This window comes from Cupressus sempervirens, chromosome 10, assembly GCF_028749045.1.
Source record: "Cupressus sempervirens isolate cs-2001-9-10 chromosome 10, ASM2874904v1, whole genome shotgun sequence".
Classification (NCBI taxonomy): domain Eukaryota; kingdom Viridiplantae; phylum Streptophyta; class Pinopsida; order Cupressales; family Cupressaceae; genus Cupressus; species Cupressus sempervirens.
The window spans coordinates 512,594,842-512,605,298 of NC_143127.1; positions in this window are offsets into that span (position 1 = coordinate 512,594,842).

Here is a 10,457-nt window from a genome sequence, read left to right on the forward strand (position 1 = left end):
GTTGAAATGATACATCAAAATAAATTAAAATGCAGTTTTTGCGCATGAAAGTGAAACTTTTAAGCATGATTGTCACGAGATTTCGCGCAAAGTTTGTGAAATCTCACGCGAAGTTCTCAAAGTCTCGCGTGAAGATCTTAAATCTTGCATGAAGAATCACATCATTGCACGAGAAAAGATCTTCATGCATGAGAAATGAATTCCCTTTGTGCAAAGAATCTCGCTCTTCACAAGAGAGATGAGTGCCTCTCGCTTGAAGATCCTCCTCGACGTGCATGAAGAAATAGCACACCCTGTTTCTTCGTGCAAAGAAAGAAGATCTTCGCACAAAATATGATAGGTATCGCACGAAGACTGATTGGACCTCCTAAAAACATGATAATAAATGCATTAAATGACCTAGAAATGTGTGAAAGTAAAAGTATGAAGGTAAGGAATCAACGATTCACCAGTGGTCCGCAGTCTGCTGGGTGACTGTGATGTCTAAAGTGCTCGAAGCGATGATATCTCATATTAACTGCCATGACTCTCTTAGAGCTCAAAATCACTAGAAGCCAAAAGCACAAATGAGTTTGAAAATGACACCTTGGACCCTTATATAGGGGTGGACCTAATTTTTCAAAGTGCTTGAGTTTGCACAAAAATCATCCCCTGGCTAATTGGACCATTCTGGATCCATTTTCGAGATCGAATTCAAAATTTGACACACCTAAATGCCTCAAACATGTGTTTTAAAGTTTTGGGGACCGACGCGATCAAACGCTTGTGCAATCTAAATTTATCTGATATCTTGGGATTCCTGAAATCCTTTCAATTCTAAATTCTTCATATTTGCAAAATTTATTTGGAAATTTTTCAACTCAAGTCAACTTTGCTTAATTCTAGTCAACTAATGATCAAACTTGGTCTTCTGGACCTCAGAAGCATGCTAAACTAACTTTGAATCATCTTCTAATGATTATGATCTCTTCCATATCCTACTAAATCTTGGATTTCTCCAATATCTCTTTATGCTACCTACATCATATTTTTGGTGTGTCATCTTTTGATTTCACCCCCAAGGGGGTAGGATGATTACATCATTGAACTAAAATTCAACTCAATCTGAATCGCATTGCTAGGGACATCTAGTTCCCATCTTATGTCCTTATCACTTGGGGCATCTCATCACTCATGGCATCTTGCTCCCTCTTATCTGGCATCTTTTCCATCTATCTTATCTTTTCATCAACTGATCAATCTTATAACAACTCTTCTTAGAGTTCGATGGACAAGTATTGGGATAGTCTAAACCTTGACTCCTAAGGATCAAGCCTTGTTTTGGGGATGATTCTATGATTCTATGATTGGACCTTGTTATCTTTTATCAATCTTAGGTATCTAGGTGTTCTATCTAGATCCTTGAAGGTTAAGCTCCATTTTGGAGATAATCTTCTAAATGCTATCAATTTTAGGTATCTAGGTGTTCTATCTAGATCTTTGAAGGTTAAGCTCCATTCTAGAGATAATCTTCTAAATACTATCAATCTCAAGTATCTAGGTGTTCTATTTGGATCCTTAAAGGTAAAACTCCATTTTGAAGAAACCTTTTAAATGCTTTCAATCTCATGTATCTAGGTGTTCTATTTGGATCCTTAAAGGTCAAACTTCATTCTAAAGAAACCTTTTTAATGCTTATTAATCTCATGTATCTAGGTGTTCTATCTAGATCCTTGAAGGTTAAGCTCTGTTCTAGAGATAATCTTCTGAATGCTATCAACTTCAGGTATCTAGACGTTTTGTCTGGATCCTTAAAGATTACGCTTTGTTCTAGAGATAGTCTTTTAAATGCTTATCAATCTTAGGTATCTAGGTGCTCTGCTAGGATCCCTTAGGATTAAGCTCTATTCTAGAGATAGTCCTTAAAAGGTTATCAATTGGTCTTTGTATCATCAATTTTGGAACCAATCTCATTTCTTGATCCTCGCATCATGCTTTCTAATTTTCTTTGAATTGAACGTGTTGCTCACACATTCATTCAAAGAGGGGAAAAATGTAATACCCCAAAATTGGCTTATTGCCATGATCACCAATTCGGGTCTATTTCTGATCGATTCTAAAGTCCTATGTCACTAGGCAATTCTTATTCTGCTACTCACTACCTGACTTAATTGTCAAATGCAGAAAACCTAAATCTACATTCATCATACTCTTTATTTAATTCCTAAAGTATTGATTCATATTAGTCACATTAAACCTACTGATTAAAATTTAATTTAATTTAAATTATTTACACTTTAATTAAATTAAATTATGTCCTAAGGCTAATGTACTAAGGAATTAAAATAATTTAATTTAATAAATATGCTTATTTTTAATTAATTAAACAAAATTATTTAATTAAATGGAAAGCTATTTATAATTAATTAAGCAAAATTATTTAATTAAATAGGAAGTCATTTCTAATTAATTAAATGAAATTATTTAATTAAATAGAAAGGTATCTCTAATTAATTTAATGGAATTATTTAATTAAATGGAAAAGGTATTTATGAGAGCATATCTCATTTTATTAAATTAAATATCTCTCTAAAATCTCTCTTTAGTTCAAAAAAGGGAAATTCCTAGTTCACTACTGATCAAATTGGAAATGACTCAGATCACTTCCTCTGACACTAAAGTCTATTTGAGTTGAGTGACTCTTACACTTAGATCTGAGCCAATTAACTCCCTTTGATTTGGGAATCTTCCTTTATGGTCAAACTTCATCTTCAATCATGTCCGTTGATTGAAATCGATCTCAACCGTCAGAGGTTTCCAAGAAAGTCTATTTAAGAGACCCTCATTTCTTCATTTTGAGAGGATGAATTAGAATTTGCATCGAATTTTTGCCAAAGTGCATTCTCATTTAAAGCTTAGTACATTCCCATAGATTTTCATTGTTAGCTTCTAATATGCATACATCTTTAACATAGTTTCTTTTATATGTTCTTAGACTAGTTTGCCTATCTCATTTTAGATTAATTTGCACATTCATCTAGCTTAATTGCATCTCTCAAATCCTTCATTCTTAGAGGGTCTAGTTTCTCGCACCTTAATTTTGAGGATATCAACGGGAAAAATCCCTTTAGATAGAAGGCAATAGGTCAACTTGTTGGATGATTTTCGGATGGACAATCCAATCTTCATTCCAGGATGAATCCTCATATAAAGACTATGTTGAAGTGTTTGTGTGTGAAGTGTAAGGCCACACCCCGCATATACAATCCATTAATGATTATTGAAAATCTCGCACTCAAAATGCATGCATGGATTCAATTACACCAATCTTTTGCAAAGCCAAATTTGTGAAGAACTTTGAATAGAAAATTCCAGCACATTTTGTTATATGCTTTCATCATATCTAGTTTTATGATGAAATTTTATGTCTTATTAGAATTAATTGAATGTAGAGCCTCATGAGCTAGTAAAAAACCTTCCATAGTTTCTCTACCTCGAAAAAAACCTATTCACTCTTATGACACTAGATTTTGGATCAAATGATGCAAGTAGAAATAAATTTCCTTAGTAATGATCTTGTATATTGTATTGCATAGGGAAATCAACCTAAAGTACAAAAATGTTTTGGGAGAATTAATTTTTAGAATGATGATAATATTCATGGTGTTGAAATATTTTAGCATTGATTTGCTTTTCCTAGATTCCTCTAGAATACTAAGAAGATCCCACCCAATAAAATCCCAAAAAGCTTGGTAAAAAATTATGATAAATTCATCTAGGTTTGGATATTCATTAGGTGGCAAGGAAAAGATGACTTTTCTAACTCCAAAAATTGTGAATGGGGCTAGAAAATTCACATTATTAGAGTTTGAGATAATGGAGGGAATAGCTTGAAGAATATTGGTGAGCTAAGCTATTGAAGGAGCAAGTAGATTTGTTGGAGCAAGGAGGTCTTTGAGTAATCTAACCCCTTCCTACTGAATTCCCTAGTCATCTATGATCAGATTTCCCAGTTGTACATTTTGGATAGAAAAAATATGATTGGTAGCTCTTTTCTATTTTGCAGATGCATGAATGTATTGAGTATTTTTGTCTCCCTCATGTAGCTAGAGTTCCAAAGATTTTTGAAGCCAGTATCTCTCTTTACGAGAGTACATTTATTTCCAATTTTCTTGGAAAAAAAAATTTCTTGGTGAAAGTTGCTCTATCCAAACCTTGATAAATAGATTTGTCAAGAATGTCTAATATTTTTTTCCTAACAATATATTTTTCTTTAATTTTTTTTTGAATGTCACCTCATTTCATTTTTTAATATGTTACTCAATGAATTTGAGTTTATGAGAGAATTGGTGCATTTTAGATCCATCACGCCTTGGAGCAGGCACCCACAATTGCTTCACAAGTGATAGAAATTGAGATTGTTATAGCCACATCCTCTCAAATTTAGAAGATGGTTGATGTTGAAATCCTTTATTAGGAGGTGGAAGAACAAGTTGCAAGGTAATAGGAAAGTGATTAGAACCTAGACATGCCAATATCTCTGCATGGAATGTGATGCCAATTAATATCTAGTCCAAAGTAACCAAAAATCTATCCAACCTAACTACAATCTAACAAAAGTTTTCCCTTTTATTCGTCCATGTGAAAAAACCCTTAATAAGATCAAATCTATAAGATTATTATCTACCACAAAATTTGAGAAATATGAAATAGTTTTCAATGGAGAAGATATGCCCCTAATCTTTTTTAAATCTTTTAAAATGGCTTTAAAGTCTCCTCCTATGATTATCTATTGGATAGACTACCATTGTATAATTCTAGTTAAATTCAACCAAAGGGTTTTCTTGTCATTTGTTGCAATAAGTCCATAAATATTAATCAAGATAAAATTTAAGTCATAAGTAGTAACTTTTAAAACTTGATAGTTATCAGACAAGGATAAAGCTTGAGCTTGAACTATTTTGGAATCCCATAGTATTTCCAAACCCCCTAAGGCTCCATTACCCTATTGATGAACTGTTTTCCATGATCTCCATTTTCCTATTGTCTTATCAAATATATCTTGGGACATTTTTATTTCTTTTAATAAGATGATATTCACCCTCATAGAATCTTGCTCCTAATTGACTTTACATCTCTTATCAGAGGTGTTCAAGCCTCTAACATTCCATGAGGTGATCTTTATTTTAGTCAAAGAGAACACTTAGTTCTCCTTGTCTCTCATTTTGTTGGTGTAAATTTGCCATCCAAGATAGACTAAATACTAGCATCTATTTCTTCCTTAATCTGAATAGTCTTAGGTTTTCTTCCCCTCTTCTTAGGGGTTAGGAAAATATGAATCTTTTGATTGGGATTTTGTTCAATCAATAAAGTTAATTGTTGATCAAGACCACCTACCAAATAATCTGTAAGTTGGTCATTATACTTGAGAATCTCTAAATTTAATTGATCTTCCATGGTGGAACCACTTATAGAATCACCACTTTCCAACTATAGGAGGTATGGATCATTGTTGCAATGTTCTTTTTGCAATGGAAGGTCTAGATGAGGAGCCCCTACCTCAACTAGTGCCAATGAGAATAAAGGAGTGTTTATTGGAGGTGAGGCCCTATTAGAATATTGCAAAGGGTCTAGATCAACAAATTGTGTAAGATCTTCATGAAAAAATACACCCTCCTCTTTTGTTATTTCATATATAATTTTAGTGGTCAATTCTATAAGTAACTAGTCTAAAAATTTTCTAGCTTGAAGATTAACTATTGCCTCTTTCTTAAGCACATCTTGTGAAATTGGCATCTTAATGGAAGAGTCTCAAAACATGAGATGATGAACTAAGCTATCAATATCCTAATTAGGAGAGACTATTGGTTCCCAACCCATGATTGAAACCTATTGAAATTATTCTAAATCATAAGTACATATCTCATCACAAAAAAGAAGAAGATAGATGCCTTGTATGAGTAAAAGAAAGGTTGCAAAGGCGTAGCCTGGAAAGTCTTAGGAGAGTCTATTGAAGTAATTTGTTGTACCCTATGCTGAGATTATTGAAATGAGCATTCAAAAGGGTTTGTATAGTCATCTTCACACACCACTATCATTGAATGAGACAATGTACTACACTGAGATGTGACATTCCCTAACTGATGTTGGGAAGAGTGGATAAAATCCTCATTCTGAAGAACAATATTTTGTACTCAAGAACCCCATTTTTATTTTAAGGTAATGTGACTAGGCATCCCATTAGTTGAATCAAGGAGAATACATACCGTAACATCTTGATGTGGAAGCTCAAAGGGGATGAAGTTGTGCTTAACAAAAATATCAATTTTGTTGGCTATGATCTCTACTATTTCCAAATCTTGGTATGCCAAAGGAAATCATGTTAATGTGATGCAAATGGGAAAAAATAAAGGGTCTTTGTTATCTAATATTACATTAGAACTCTATAATGAAGTAAAGAGACCTGACCCTTTACAAAACCAACTTTTATACTAATGAACAACATTCCTTTTTTTAGTTGAATCAAACTTAGCTAGAAAATAGCCCAACTCAATGTTCAAACAAAAAATAGCTGACAAACCCAGCCAATTCTAAAAGGCCCATGACTTAATATCATCAAATGAAAGATTATTGTTTAAGAACTTACCTATAATAGCTCTATCTTAGAGATGTTTAATTTGGTCTTGAAGCAAATGTTCTAGCAATATAATAGTAGTCAAAGTGGGAGGACCATTACCACATGGGCAATAACTAGATCTGGGAAAATTTGAATCTGTTAAGTTGTAATACTTGTTTAGACCTTTTAGATTGGAGGGTGCAATTCTAAAATTTTTTTTGATAGATTTAGATCTAACTCCAATAGGAGCCTATATGACATTATTGGTTTCAAGCTGCTCTACCTAGGACCTGGAGAGTGACGAATAATAGCAGGAGAATCAAGAAGATTTCCTTCACAAATATCAAAAATTGGTTGCTCTGATGAATTCATGTAGAAACCTTCCTATAGCACCCTCAAAGTGGAGGGTTTCTTGCTCCAAGGGAGACATGAATGGTTTGAAAATCTCTTTCCCTGCCCAAAATACTTTTTGAAAGTTAGAGGTAGAGATGGAGTAATAGTTGGTGGAAATGACACTAGAGGTTTTAATGAAGCCTGATTAGGTGACTCCCCCTTTTGAAAAGAATAAATATAGGGGACCTTGGGCTTAGAAAAAGTTGGATGAGCAGATGAATGAGATGGAGCCCCTGACTATAGGTGGAAGGATCTGGAATTAAAAAACAAATTTAAAATGAAACCTAGGTTTAATGAAAAATGGTTTATTAGGTTGAACAGTGGCTTTCCCTCTAAAAATGTTAGTAGAATCTAACAATTCAACACGGTTAGATGGAAAGGGAACCTAATGACCAATTTTTTATTTATTAAAAGGGCATGTCTAAAAGTCCTGATGAAGTTTATTAGATTAAAGGGGCCTAGCAGGCTAAACAATAGGAGGACCATGTAACAACTTGGAAAGCTCTTTTAGAAAACAAGGGTCCTACTTCTGATACTACCTTTGATTGTGTTGATTGGTATGTCACTTGTAGCCATATTCTTGGCACTCCCTGCACCATTCCTAGCACTAAAACTCTTACTATTTTGATGCTTGTACTCTTGCTCATGCTCACCATTTTCCTTCCTCAAAATATGGTGTTACAAGATGAAACAAGTGAATTTTTCCCATCTACTTTTGAGAAATTAGGGTAGAAAATAGGAATTATATTCATAAATGTAGTGCTAAATTGTGATAGTAGCTTTCATAGTTACTTTTAATTTGTCAGGAGACCTTCAATCTAAAGACCTAACTCCTATTTTGATTGATGCAACTATCTTCAAAGTGTTTGTATTATTTGACACTTTTGCTCTATGTTTCTCTATCTCATTAGTTTTTCTACTCTTCTATTTAAAGGTATCATTATTGATTGAAATATAAAACATATATTTGAGTATGAGTTTTCTATCAAAAATTTGATGTGACATGGTTGGTTTCCCTTGGAGCCAAACACCCACCTACTTGCTTGATGCTCACTAACTTGGTAGGTAAGTTTGAATTTGGAAAAGAGAAGGAAACATTTTTGAAGACAAACAAAAGGAATGAATCTCATTCATTTGATCTGTAAGTTAGAAAAAGAGGAGAAGTACAAAGAACATAGCAAAGAAGGAAGAAGACCAATCGATCAGAATAGAGGAGGAATATTTAGAGTTTAGAGGAAAAAGGAAAGGTTTAGTTGTACGTGTTTGAATCTCCCTATCATTATATAAGTTTTTTCTTATTTGTCTTGAGAAATAGTGCTTACTCCAGGCATATTGTATGTAGCCTTTAGTGTTGTAAGTTTAAGATTAAGTTTATTATCAATTGAATTATTTAGTGTTTTCTTGGTTGAATTTGAATGCTCCTGGATTTTGTAATAGTTTTAACCTAGTTGAATGGAAAGAAAGAAAGAAGGCATACTTGTCTCATTGTTACCTTCTTTCTATTTGCTATTGCACACTTAGTATTTGAGAAGCTCATACTTACAAGTTTCATTTTCATCCTCTCTATGTGTTAATGGTGGAAATGCTCAGCCTATAAGTCTATAGAAAACTCACTCAGTTTACTCCTTGACTAAGCTCTTCCTTTGTTAACTTGGTTTGTGTAAGAATTGTTGTCTTTACCAAGTTCACTTAGTGCCTTCATCTATTTAGTCTGCTCATTTCTTTATGTTGGTTGAGTGTTGAGATTTTTGAGCTCCACCTTCCCTTTTTTGACCAAACTCACTTGACATCCACTATGATGAGCTCCACCTCCTTTAATGATTGAGCTCACTTGATATCCTCTTGTATTGAGTTACCCCTTAATATCAAGCCTACTTAGATTCTTCATGTGTTGAGTCACTTGACACCATCTTCCTATCACTCAACTCCTTAGTATGCTAAGAAAAACTATTACTCAATATTCCTTATTTGCCAAAAAAAATTGAAGTTGTGAAGTTGATTTTTTTACATGGTATCGGAGTTGTGAGGCCCCACATCCATAGTGAGTTAGAAAATTTTATTTCTAGGTATATTTGATATGGCAAGAGATGCAAGAAAGATATGGCAACAACCACCATCCTGTAATGGACAAAATTATGATACATGGAAAAAGAAGATGAAATCCATAATGGTTGTTAATGATTTGTAAAATTTTTTGATCAATAGGTTCAATGATGTTACCGTCCTAGCATTGTATGTTTCCCTCACAAACCCATAGAGGACTCAATTGAAGGATTCAAGGAGAAAGGATGTTGAAGCATTAAGTCTAATTTAGGCAGCAATGAAAGAGACAATCTTTCTCAAGATTGCACTAGAAAATTACTCAAAGGAAGCATGGGATATCCTCGAGATGAACTTCACGGGGATTGATAAGGTCAAAGTAGTAAAGCTATGAATGATCAAAAGGAAATTTAAGAACCTTCAGATAAAGGACAATGAACCTATTACAGAGTTCAACTCACAAATCTCCACTTTGATAAACTGGCTCAAATCATATGGAGAAGAGTATGAAGACAAAAGAATTGTGGAGAAGATATTGAAGAGTTTACCTTAGAAATATGACAACCTTGTGATGACCATTGAGGAATCAAAGGAACTCATGACATTGATCATGGATGAGTTGATGGGAACTCTTCAAACCCATGAGCACTGGATCAACAAATCAGCAACTTCCCAAGCATAGTCTTTCAAGGCTCAAGAGAATTTAAGAGGCAAGGGGAAGGAAGAAATTGCTCTAGTAGAGGCTCAAGAAATAAAGGTTGTGGAAGAAATGGTCAAAGAAATACTAGTGTAAAAAGCTTGGGATGAGCAAGAAACCAAGAGGGAACAAGCGCCTTCTTAAAACAACTCTAAAGGAGGTAAGAAGAATTACAACTCTAATAAGAGAAATTTTGAATGCTACTACTATGATAAGTTTGGGAATTATGCAAGTGAATTCTAGAAGAAGTAGGGTGATTAGTCAAATTAGAATGAAAATGTGGCTAACGTAAACATGGAAAATAAAAATAATCCCACATATTTCATCATGTGTAACATTGGTGAAGAAGGTATCCCTAAGTATGGTACTTAGACAATGGTTGTAGCAACCACATGAGTGGTAATGAAATTTTATTTTCTTTTACTAATAAAAATTTCAAGTCTAAAATTAAGATGGGAAATAATAGAACCATTTCCACAGTGGGTAAAGCATCTATCATGGTATACACCAAGAAAGGTGAGAAGAAAGAGATAAAGAATGTATATTTTTCCCCCAGTATGAAGAAAAATTTGGTGAGTGTTGGAAAACTCATTCAAAATAGTTATAAAGTGCTAATAGAAAATGGCATGTGTGTCATTCATGAGAAGGATGGGAGTAATAGAGTACTTGCAATAGTCCAAATGATGAAGAACCAGATGTTCCCTTTGAAGATAGAGCCGTGTTTCTCTTCTC